This window comes from Trachypithecus francoisi, unplaced genomic scaffold, assembly GCF_009764315.1.
Source record: "Trachypithecus francoisi isolate TF-2019V2 unplaced genomic scaffold, Tfra_2.0 Lachesis_group12, whole genome shotgun sequence".
In the NCBI taxonomy this organism is placed as follows: domain Eukaryota; kingdom Metazoa; phylum Chordata; class Mammalia; order Primates; family Cercopithecidae; genus Trachypithecus; species Trachypithecus francoisi.
Window position 1 is genome coordinate 41,760,850 of NW_022681457.1, and position 13,674 is coordinate 41,774,523.

Consider the following 13,674-nt stretch of genomic DNA (forward strand, 5'->3'; position numbering starts at 1 on the left):
ATGTTTACTAGTCATTTTGTTTTTATTATTAAGTTGGCAATTTTACATTTAAGAGAGAAGCTAATTAAATATTACATATTTTCTTATGGGTTGTAAATAAAGAAAGCAATATGTTACAGATGCATTGTTTTATTGGTTACAAAAGAATTTATTCCTCCAAAGTGATCCTTTTGTATATATTGTGTAACACAGTGGTCTTTAAATGGGATATTTTCAATCATAGACCCAAGCTAAATTTTCATTTCCCTTTCACTGGAACTTTGTTGCTCTCTGCCATCTGTATCATAGCAGACTAGAGATTGTTCATTTATAAGAATATAGCTTTAGATCCTTGGACCATATGATTGCATAAAATCTTTTTGTGACTGAAGAGATATTGAATATCCCAAGGAAATAACCATCCCTGCACACAGAGCTTAAAGAGAGAGCCTGTATTTTCAATTGCACATTCACTATAATCTGAGAAGCATGTAGTACCTTGAAAACAATAGTAATATAATATGTATTGGTAAATTAGAGCCAAAGAAACAGCTTCTCCCTTTTCTAGTGTGTTCTGACAGCCCACATGAGTGCCACATGAGTGTGGCAGTAATATTTAACTTGTCAGTCAAGATGTTTGAGAAAATAATTATATTAATGAGTCTTAGGCAGTAATGAAAGGATGTGTCTGGCATACTTGTTTATAAAATTTGCCAGACTCATTAAAAGTCAGTTACATCGTATTAGCAACAATGGACATGTTGCTATAAACACAACAGCTTGGCCATTTCTAGTTGTAATTACCAGTGATAAACTTGCCTAAATATAAAGCTATACAAACAATACAATCAAAATTTTTTAAAGAAACAGTAACAGAAAACATTTTGTTTAAAAATCTCCTTAAAATGTCAGGAATATATTTTCCTATCAGACATAATAGATATTGATAAATAACTAGAAATAGCACTCCTTGTCCATAATACAAAGACATGCAAAAATAACATCTTTAATGAAATAATAATTTTTGGCCTTTAATCTGTGTTAACAAAAGACAAGTATTAAGGTTATTTTCTTCACTGGCCATTTCAAAAATATTGATATATTCATCATGACTCTAAATATGCCTTATCAGCTATACAGTGTAAGCCTCAGAACCATTCCTTATTGTTCCCCCAGAGACAGTTCTGTTTGTATGTACTGATAAATAAAAACTCTTCCATGCATTATAGTCAGCTGAATTAAAGGTTCACTCATTTATTTAACAAATATTGATTGGGCAAGTAACAAGCATGAGGCATAAGCATTGAATACAAGCACTGTAGCCATAGCAGTAAATAATATAGACACATAGCTTGGCCACTTGAAGCCTAATGATAAGTAAATCAATATTGAATGTGGAGAGAGAGATGACATTTTGTACTCGCCTTTAAAATTCCTTTCAAACATCACAAATGTCATTTTCTTAAGAAGACATATTGGAAACACCAAAGCAGTTCAGTGCCTCCTGTTATACCTAATAATGATCTATTTTCATATATACACACACACACATATATATATATACACACATTATATATATATTAAATCTTAATTAAATAATTGGGCTATTAGTTGTTTAATGTCTGTTTTCCAGCTAGAATGCAAGATCTGTAAGAACAGAAACTGTTTCTTTTCATATTCTGCTATATCTCTAGTGCCTGGAGATTGATTTACACAAAAGTTAATGAGCATGATTTTATTTGATTCTACAAACAATAGCATAATGTTTGCAGAGTCAAACTAATTAACACAACCATACCAGATTTCTTGATTAATAGCTTTTTCCATTCAGCACTTTGAATACATTTTTCTGTTGCCTTCTGCCTTCCATGGTTTTTCTCCATAAGAAAGCAGCTGTAAATTTTATTGAGGATTTCTTGTATGTGGTGAGTCACTTCTCTACTGACACTTTCTGGATTGTCCCTTTGTCTTTAAATAGCTTAACTATAAAGTATTTAGGTGTGGATCCCTTTGAATTGGTATTGCATAGAGTTCATTGGGCTCCTCAGACATGTAGATTAATATTTTTCATCAAATTTGAGAAATTTTGGACCATGATTTCTCAACATCCCTTTAACCCTTTCTCTCTCTCCTTCCCTTCTGAGACTCCTATTACACATATATTGGTACCCTCAGTAGTTTTTCACCTGTCTTTGAAGCTCTGTTCATACTGGATGTTGGGGCATGCCTTCAAAGCTCAGGCAAGCAATTTCCAATTCTGCCTATTCAATTACTTGCACAGAACCTCAGAATCAGCCAGAGGTAAGAGCTTAAGTGCTTCCAAGATCTTTCCTAGGTATGCATATCATTCATATATCCAGAGGGTATTAAAAATACTCTCTAGACATCCCTTTCTTGAGTTTTTTTTCCAGTTATTTGGTTAGCTTCCTCTTTGCCCCAACTTGTAGTGCTACCCCCAGATCTATTATTTCTTCTTGCTTCTATATTATTTCTTCAGGGTGGATTTTGAGGGTGAGAGGTAACAGCCCGTGTTAGTTTGCCACCATGTTGAAAGAAATCTGATGCTCCCTCATATGTAAAATATGACAAGAAAAACTTGTTTGGAGAATCAATTGTACAATAAGAAAGAAACATGGGAAAAATGGTTAGGGAGACTATGGTAGTGAGAAGTGATGGGAGAAATGGTGATGGTTTGGAAGTCAGTGGATCTGATTATAATTTGTGGGTAAAGCACATGGGCTTCTAATGGAATGTGTGTGGTGGTGTTTGTGAGTGCTGAATCAATATAAATTGTGAGGTGTGCACCCACACAACTGGTGGATGGTCATGCCATTTACTGAGATAGAATGAGGGATGAGGTGGAGGAAAGGAGTCAATGCATTTTAAGCACATTAAGTTTTAATCCAATTTACTCCCCAAATGCAAATGTTAAGTAGGATATATAAGTCTAGAATTCAGGGAAGGGATGCACGTGGGGAACCATCATTAAATAAAGAAAAGCATGGGATTAGGTGAGGTCACTTGTTGGAAGAATGCTGACGTTACGGAAAATGATCCAAGATGTGAAATCTAGTTTACTTCAAAATGTAAACATTGGACAAGGCACGGTGGCTCACACCTGTAATCCCAGCACTTTGGGAGGCCAAGGCAAGCAGATCATGAGGTCAAGAGATCGAGACTATCCTGGCTAACACGGTGAAACCTCATCTCTACTAAAAATACAAAAATTAGCTGGGTGTGGTTGTGCGCGCTTGTAGTCCCAGCTACTCAGGAGGCTGAGGTAGGAGAATTGCTTGAACGTGGAAAGCGGAGGTTGCAGTGAGCCGAGATCACACCACTGCACTCCAGCCTGGGTAAGAGAGAGATTCCGTCAAAAAAAAAAAAAAAAAAAAAAAAAAAACAGTAAACATTGCATAAAGGAAAAAGATAAGCAATAAAGGCTGAAATATATGATGACTGTAATGCCAAGAAACGTATAGTCTCATTAAAGCCAGAGAAATTTAGCCTTTTACACCCAATTGGAATGAATTGAAGAAATAATGAAGAGTGAGAAAGCAGAGATTGAAGAATAAAGAAAACCTTTGGAGGAATTATTGTAAGGTAAAGTGGATGCTAGAAATGGAAAGTATGGAAAGTTAACATGGAGTAAATACAGCTTTTCTAAAGTGAGAGGTTATAAAGCAAGTGGATGTGTGTGGGTGAGTGTTTGTGTACTGATATCAATAATCCAGGAGAGAAAAAAATAGATGATGTCAAGTAAATAGTCACAAAAATGAAGTCTAGAGTAGGTGAAAGGTGAGTAGAATCCACTCCTTCTTCCTATTAGTTCTAGTCAGACTAATCATCAAATACATGCAGACTTTTTTTTTTGAAAAACTTGTAAACAGATCTGTGTACATAGAAAGTAGTTTGCTGTCTCTCCAAAAGTTACCTTGTAAGTATTTTCCATGGTCTGTGTTGTATACTGTTATGAGGAGCTAGGATAATTTATTTCTGAGACAATCAGCAATCGAGTAGCTCTAAATTCTCTCAAGTTCAAAGGTGTATACAACAAAGCCCAACCAGGAAAACCAACACCACTTGAGATTTTTCATACTGATGGACTTTAATTTAAAACATTTGTTTCATGGCAATAGAAAATTAAAAAGCCAAACAGGGAATGTTAAGGGAATCTAGAAATTAGCAACAACAGAAAGTCACAGCCATTCCTAGGCTGTTTGAAGAATTTGGTTTCAGCAGAGTGCTGAGGAGGCCAGTGGAAGCAGGAGATATGTGGGAAGTAATCTTTCCAGAAATGACCCAGAAACGGAGAGGGTTGAGGAAAAATAGCCTTCCTTCTTTCTTTCTTCCAACTTCTAATATTCTGCCAAAGCCTCTTATTGTCAAACTTCGCCAGAAACCAGAGAATAAGGGAGCCTAACATAGCACCCTCCATAAACGGAGCTAAATCTGTGGGTAGGAATACAGCTCAGAACAAATCAATGGTTGATTATAATAGACAATGTTAATCTTTCACACTGATGAAACGTCAAATCAGTTGCAATTGCAAGAAATAGTGCAAGAAATTAATGCAACTGTATTCACAGATAAAAATAAAAATGACAAATTTTCCAGTAGAAAAAGTAAGACAACCATAAGAATGTTTATTAAATATGCATCTTCTTAAGTAAAATAATACATGTTATGTAAGATTAGAAACTTTCTATTCTATTCTATGCTGTATCACTACAACCTAGGACAGTATCAGGAATATAATAACCATTGTACAAACTTATTTGTTGAACAAATAAATAGATTGGAATGTTTCATAGAATACTCAAAGCTGGCCAGGTGTGGTGGCTCATGCCTGTAATCCCAGCACTTTGGGAGGCCGAGGTGGGCAGATCACGAGGTCAGGAGATTGAGAACCTCCTGACCAACATGGTGAAACCTCGTCTCTACTAAAATACAAAAAAAAAAAAAAAAAAAAAAAAATTAGCCAGGCATGGTGGTGCGTGCCTGTAGTCCCAGCTACTTGGGAGGCTGAGGCAGGGGAATCACCTGAACCTAGGAGGCGGAGGTTGCAGTGAGCCGAGCCTAGTGACAGAGTGAAATTGAGGTTCCATCTCAAAAAAAAAAAAAACACAAAACTATATTTGTAAACTTAAGATATCTTGAAAATTTATATTTGTGACCCAAAAATGGGACTGATACTAGAATACATAACTATATTCTTATAACAAAAATGTTATTGATATAGTTGGTATCAGAAGAATGACATTAGAAAGGAAATGATCAAGTAAACAAAAATTAAGAACAAGTGTAATGAAAGCATCTTACCTGAATAAAAAGCTCTTTGTGTAAGTATCTTAATTCCTTCGTGCACTAATAACTATTGCAGTTCCTGGATGACATTGACCAGCCGGATATTCTGATCTACAGGAACATGGGGATATTTTTTATGGGCTAAGATTTAGTGCATCTCAAATTTTTGTTAACACAAGTTTTTCTTTTAGAGTAATATTTTAGAGTCAGACTTTCCTTTAACTCTGTTGAAATAAGGCTTTGACACTAGTACACACATAATTTGTAATATTTTTTAAATAACATTAACATTTTATTTGCTACTTCTATTCTAAAGTGATAATTATGTAATTTTTGTAGTCAGTTTTTATTGAGTCAAAACTGTGATTCCAAAGTTAATATAATACTATACATGTAGTAGCTTCTCTAAACATGTATGTTGAGAATATCACTTTAAGTTTTGATAAACATCCTGAGTTACAGTATATCACTGTTAAAACGTATACATTATCTATATACTTATTTGTACTCTATTAAAACTAAATTACATACATTTTAATTTAAAACTGTACTGATATTTAATTTCCACTCTTGTCGATAAGACTATAATAAGCCATCATTACCCAGGATATGTTTTCTATGGGATTTACTTCATTACCATGTTAATCTTGTTCAGATGAATTACTTGACGTACAAATATTGAATTTAAAAAATATGACAAGTGTCAGTCTATGCACTGCAAATGAATTTGACCTTCATTTGGACTTCTTGTCTGCCAGTGTAAATAAATCAGGTTAGTTAATAGGCAATTTGAATTATTCTTATAGAAAGTTATATACATAGGGTATGATATGTCCATAAAATATCCTAGGATAGTTAATTATAATAATCTTTTAAATCAAGAGTCAATCTTTTGCTTTTATAAGTTCTTTGACCTTATCAAAGCTCTGGCATATAGGAAGCACCAAATCAATAGTTATTGAATAAGTAAAATATTTGTTAATTTCATTTCCATATCAAGCTTAATGAATGCAATGGAATGAAAAAATCGAACATATTTTCCAGCATCTTCATAATTGACAGCACAAGAGCATGATAAAGTTTGAAATATGTGAAGATTTCTTCTATGTTACGTATTTATCATGATTGATTAACTTGAAGATTTGTGTTACAAACTATTAATTTCATTTAAGGCATATTATTTCATTTTATGGTGCCAATTTCCTTTGTGAATTATTTTTGCTTTTGACATAATTACCTGGTTATTTTGGCATTGTGTAAGTGTACGTCTTTCTTTGCCAGTCAAGTTCCCTTTCTTTGCCAGGAAAAGCATGGGGCCCCTTAAGGGGAAGAAATGGGAACAGCTGTCCTATCTAGTGTTAGTGCCAACTTGAGTGTTTTTAGGCTAACTCAGACCAGTGACACTCCAGGAAGCTCATGCACCAAACTGGAAACGTTTATTGGTCTCCTTATTAACAATTTTTGAGGAAAATGTATTATATATACAAAGTCTCCCTTTTATTTTTTCATAGTAAGCTTCATAGAAGTTAACTGAAAATTTACAATAAGGGGGAGATTGCTGGATTTTATTCTCTATGCCAGACTAGTAGAGCTATTTCTACACAGCAGTTTTCTCTTCTGAAGTTGAACAGCAGCAAGGTGAGTAATTATTGGAAGCACAGCAAGTTCCTGGATGCAGCCAGCTTGGTGAAGAGCATATTCTAAGACATGTGAATGCATGTAGGGAGAAAAAAAGGATTTCCAAAGCAAGCAGATACCTTTGAAGAGTTTATACCCCTAAAGTAATCCCAAAGGAACAATTTTAGCTGCTTGATTCTCTTTGTAAGGTGCAATATGACCTGATCTAGACTATATGATATTATGATAGCTATTTATTCAAAGGAATGTCCACATGTACAGTCTCAAGTTCCAGATAGAATTTTTTTTCTAGTTATGCACAGAACATTAGCTTGAACTATATCTGTAATCAGAGCTTAGTTTCTGAATTATAGTTAAGAGAAAAATCCATTAAAAAACATGCATCATTTGCACAGAACTTTTCTCTACTTTTCTTAAAAAGCATTTACCAATTCATTAATTTTTCCTCTTTTCTGGCTCCAAATGGCCATCTCTCAGCTATGCACTGATGGAAAGGCAACTTTAGCTGGTGAGGGTTATAGAGAGAATGATCTGTTTCAATGTACATTATATATGAAGACTGAAGATTATGGCTGCTTAAGGACTAAATTTACTTGCCCTCAAGTGTTTAGGTTATAGAACTATTTATTGTGGTTACCAATAAGAAACTAGAATATAAGGTGCACAATGTTTTCTAAAGTGTAGCTATTTTTTGTCAGAGTGATTTTTTATTTTCATTTCATATTCACCTTTCAGATCTCTTGGTAATGGGTGGGCTTATTCCTTTTGTAGGTCATGAGTTTTAATTGGCATTTACACCTTAGCATTAGCCCATTGACTTAGACTGTTAGTTTTTACATCATACTTGACCTTCAGGACATAGATGAATTACTTTTGAAGTTACTGAATGCCTAAAAAAAGAGATGTACATTTTTCTGTATAAATAACTCAAGGAAATAGTAAGATTGAGGAATATCATTAGTGAGACTAAGAAAAGATATGGAGACAAATATGACATTACATTTTCCTGATGTCATTAGTATTTATTTCATAATTTCATTTTCTAATCTTTTGTCTCACTGCCCTCTCCTGGGAGTAGGGCTTCAAAATCAAAAGACTGATTTATTTGCACTATAGTGTTGAACTTTGTAAGAAAACCTTTAGGGGATAGACTGGCAGTGGACTGATGATGGGTTATTCACTAGAATATAGAATATTCTGTAAAGGGATAAAATAATATTACAAGCGACAACATTAACTTTTGCCTCAAGCTATCTTCTAAAATTATTCAACTCAGGACAAAAAAATTGCAAAGAAAAATTCTGGAAGTACTGATCAGAGACACTGAGTAGAATATGAATGTGTGTGTGTGTGTGTGTGTGTGTGTGTGTGTGTGTGTATGTCTTCTGGCATATTTGTAACAACATCGAAGATGCTGTGAAGGTTCATTTAACTAACAACTGAAGGTCAATGTTGCTCCAGTATTTTTTAAAATCTGAAAAAAATTAATGAGTCCAAAAATCTTTACCAAAAAAGAATATATTCAAATTTTGCATTTACAGAAAGGATAACATAAAGGCTCTGATATGGTTTGGCTGTGTCCCCACCCAAATCTCATCTTGAATTATAGTTCCCGTAATCCCCATATGTCATGAGAGGGACTTGATGGGAGGTAATTGAATCATGAGGGCAGTACCTCCATGCTGCTGTTTTTTTTTTTTTTTTTTTTGAGGTGGAGTCTCGCTCTGTCACCCCGGCTGGAGTGCAGTGGCCGGATCTCAGCTCACTGCAAACTCCGCCTCCCGGATTTACACCATTCTCCTGCCTCAGCCTCCTGAGTAGCTGGGACTACAGGCGCCCACCACCTCGCCTGGCTAGTTTTTGTATTTTAAGTAGAGAGGAGGTTTCACCGTGTTAGCCAGGATGGTCTGCTGCTGTTCTTATGGTAGTGAGTGAGTTCTCACAGGATCTGATGGTTTTATAAGGGTTTTTTTCCCCTTTGTTCAGCACTTGTCCTCCCTGCCATTATGTGAATAAGGATATGTTTGCTTCTCCTTCCACCATGATTGTAAGTTTCCTGAGAACTCCCCAGCCGTGCAGAGCTGTGAGTCAATTAAATCTCTTTCTATTATGGAGTACCCAGTCTCAGGTGATTATTTATAGCAGTGTGAGAATGAATCAATACAGTAAATTGGTATCACAGAGAGTGGGGTGCTGCTATAAAGACACCAGAAAATGTTTAAGTGACTTTGGAACTGGGTAACAGGCAGAGGTTGCAAAGTTTGGAGACTCAGAAGACAGGAAGACGTGGAAAGCTTGGAACTTCCTAGAGACTTGCTGAATGGCTTCGACCAAAATGCTGATAGTGACATAGACAATGAAGTCCAAGCTTTGGTGCAACTGCATAAGTGTGCATAAGTAGTAAGAAGCCAAATTTTAATCACCAAGATAATGGTGAAAATATCTCCAGGGCTTGTCAGAGACCTTTTTGGCAACCCTTCCCATCACAGGTCTAGAGCACTAGGAGGAAAAAGTGGTTTCCTGAGCCAGACTCAGGACCTTGCTGCTTTGTGCTGTTTCAGGAATTGGTGCCCTGAGTCCCAGCCATGGCTAAAAGGGGCTAACGTACATCTCAGGCCATGACTTCAGGGGGTGGAAGTCCAAAGACTTGGCAGCCTCCATGTGGTGTTGAGCCTGTGAGCAAGTCAATAATTGAGGTTTGGGAACCTCCACCTAGATTTCAGAAGATGTATAGAAACACCTGGATGTCCAGTCAGAAGTTTTCTGCAGGGGTGGAGCCCTCATGGAAAACCTCTACTAGGGCAGAGTGGAAGAGACATGTGGGATTAGTGCCCCCAAACAGAGTACCCACTGGAGCACTGCCTAGTGGAGCTAGGAGAAGAGGGCCACCATCCTCTAGACCCCAGAACTGTAGATCAATTTACAGCTTGCACTGTGTACCTGGAAAAGTCACAGACAGTACCAGCCCATGATAGCAGCCAGAGTGAGGCTGTACCTTGCAAAGCCACATGGGCAGAGCTGCCCAAGGCTGTGAGAGCCCACCTCTTGCATTAGTATGACCTGGATGTGAGACACAGAGTCAAAGGAAATCATTTCAGAGCTTTAAGATTTGATTGTCCCACTGGATTTCAGACTGGCATGGGGCTTGTAGCCCACTGGTTTTGGCCAATTTCTCCCATTTGGAATGGGTATAATTATGCAATGCCTCTACCCCCCATTGTATCTAGAAAGTAATGGACTTGCTTTTGATATTACAGGCTGATAGGCGGAAGAGACTTGCCTTGTCTCAGATGAGACTTTGGACCTGGACTTTTGGGTTAATATTGGAATGAGCTAAGACTTTAGGGGACTGTTGGTAAATATCATAACACACTGAAACCAAGTAAAAAGAGAAGCATTGCATTTAAATAATGATCTATCTGTTATCTATCTATCTATCTATCTATCTATTGCCTCTATAAAGTGTATTACAGTACAGTTTTCTAAAACTTTTTTGTTAGAGATTACATTTAAAATTAGCTTACTTAAAACACCTGGTATGCATCGTGACAACTATTTATAAGTAAATCCATATATATAACTATCAATACAATTTTTATATACAAATATTTTGGTTTTAAATTTTTTTTTGATTTAAAAATCTTTGACATACTCTGCAGCAGTGATTCTCAACCTGTTTTCAAAATTGTCCATAAGAAGACATTAGATACACTAACAAGAAATATTAAACACTGAAGAATGACCGTTTATCTGTAGGTTTGAGCTCTGGAGGGCTAAAACCATTGTATTATCTATACTTATTTATTTTTCTTTCATTTCATTTCTCTCTTTCTCTTTTTCTTTTCTCCTTGATATGGTTTGGCTATGTCCTCATCCAAATCTCATCTTGAATTGTAGTTCCTACAATTCCCACTTGTCATGGAGGGACCCAGTGGCAGGTAATTGAGCCATAGTGGCAGGTCTTTCCCATACTGTTCTCGTGATGGTGAAGAAGTCTCATGAGATCTGATTTTTTTTTTTTTTTCACTCTTGTTGTTCAGGCTGGAGTGCAATGGCATGATCTTAGCTTACTGTAACCTCCACCTCCCAGGTTCAAGCGATTCTCCTGACTCAGCCTCCTGAGTAGCTGGGATTACAGACACCTGCCACTATGCCCGGATAATTTTTGGTATTTTTAGTAGGGACGGCATTTCACCATGTTGGCCAGGTTGGTCTTGAACTCCTAACCTCAGGTGAGCCACCTACCTCACCTTGCCAAAATGCTGGTATTACAGGAGTGAACCATCATGCCTGATCAATCTGATGGTTTTATAAGGGGAGTTCCCATGCACAAGTTCTCTCTTACATGCACTATGGAAGATGTTCCTTTGCCCTTCCTTTGTATTCACCATGATTGTGAACTGGGAGTCCATTAAATCTCTTTCCTTTATAAATTACTCAACCTCAGGTATGTCTTTATCAGCAGTATGAGAACAGACTAATACACTCCCTCATCCCTAGACCAACTATTGCCCTTGGGTCAGTATCTCCCCATCAAAAATCCCTGTTCTATAGTGATCATAATATTTCAATTGCTTCATGACAACTGTTTTTCTCAAGCTTCACATTTTGTTTTCAATTCAAAATGATTATAACTGGTTGACACACAATTGCTTTTGTTACTTTTATTTTCAAAGATTAATTTTAATGTTATGAAAATAAAAACTAAAGTGATTTTTTAAAATTGTTATTTAATGTTTATTTTACTGACTTCAAAAGCTATTTTTGAAATGAGTTTTGGTTTAGCCACCTCAAAGTTCTCAAGAATAAAAGCATAGATAGATAGATAGATAGATAGATAGATAGATAGATAGGCAGATAGATAGATAGATAGATAGATAGATAGATAGACAGATAGATAGTATATGTGTGTGTGTGTAAGAATATTACAGATTTTAAAATAAAGCTTTTGCTTTGCTGCATTGCTTCTATCACTCTGAACTCATTTTCCCCTTTAAATTGCAAGAATATACAGTCTAAAATAACACATACTATATTCTTGTCAATGAATGTAATCAGGGTTGATTTCCCCAGTACTGTTGCCCCCATCTGTGTTCTTATTAGCATTTATTTTCTTTTCTAACACAAATTATTTCAAGAAAGGGAATTTTAAAGAATATTTTCAAACAAATTACACTTGTAAATGAAAAACAAATCCTCAAGGGGTTCTGACTTCAAAGTGTCTAAAGGCCAAAACTGGTTATTGGATTACTGATTATATCTAAAAAATAACTGCTACATATACAAATGGTTTAAAAGCAAAGAGATTTTTTAAAAGATACAACTTGCTGGATCTGGCTTTATTTAAAAAATCATTTCCTTAAGTGTATTGACATACAAATCTGAAAGAATTAATAGTTTTTAAGACTTTTAAAATAACTAACCAATACAAATGTTAGCCTTATTTCCTATCATTACCAAATTTACAATCCATAAAATATTATTCCCACGATTGGATATTTCTAAGGGAAAGAAGGATTTAAAATTAAATCAAGTCCTTTATTTAGGACATACTGCTTGTAATATATATTCCCAATAATTGATACAATAATATTTTTCACTAAATTTAAGAATGACAGCTAATTCCTTAAGACACTTAGTAATATACACAACTGTGATACTGATTAAGTAGTCTAAAACTCTTTATAAGTTTATCTGTTTAGAAACTGGAATTGAAACATTAGCTCAATTATATGTTATAATCAGCTGATTAAAGACATGGATAATTCACAAGAAGCTGTATAAAAAAGCAATTGTTTTACAAAGGCTTCGCATTTAGTTTTATAAAAAATGTGATCTTATCATAACATTGTTAGGAGACAGTTCTTCGTGGCTCTGTCACATTTCTGCATATCTTTTTCTGGACGGATCCTCTTCTCTAGACTATCTCAGCAAAGATGTTTATAGAGAAAATGACCTTGAAAGATGAAGATTGTGCCCCTCCTCATGCACATGCACATCCTAAGCGAATGGAAATTTCCTTTAGTTTTCATTTTCTGCCAGCATTTATGATACTTTTTACCTTATAAGTAGTTCTTGATAATCACCTTCCTGCTTAAAGGTTGTGATGGTTAATATTGAGTGTCAATTTGATTGGATTGAAGGATGCAAAGTATTTATCCTGGGTGTGTCTGTGAGGTTTTTGCCAAAGGAGATTAACATTTGAGTCAGTGAGCTGGGAAAGGCAGACCTACCCTTAATCTGGGTGGGCACCATCTAATCAGCTGCCAGCATAGTCAGTATATAAAGCAGGCAGAAAAACAGGAAATGGCTAGACTGGCTTATCCTCCCAGCCTACATCTTTCCCCCATGATAGATGCTTCCTGCCATGGAACATCAGACTCCAAGTTCTTCAGCTTTGGGACACAGACTGAATTCCTTGCTCCTCAGCCTGCAGGTGGCTATCATGGGACCTTATGATCATATGAGTTAATACTGTTTAAAAAATTCATATATGTGTGTGTGTGTATATATATATATATTCTATTAGTTCTGTCCCTCTAGAGAACCCTGACTAATACACATTTTGGTACGAGGAGTTGGCTGCTTAATATGATTAGACCTCAAAATGCTAAAGACTCTACTTCTAATAGTATGGAGAACACTGATAGTCCTTGGTGTGAGTTGTTTCGAGAGTTATGCAGAATAAATGCATTTGACACTCTTGATTTAGCACTTGTGAGAGGCAAGGAGCTTAGTAACTATACATAATAC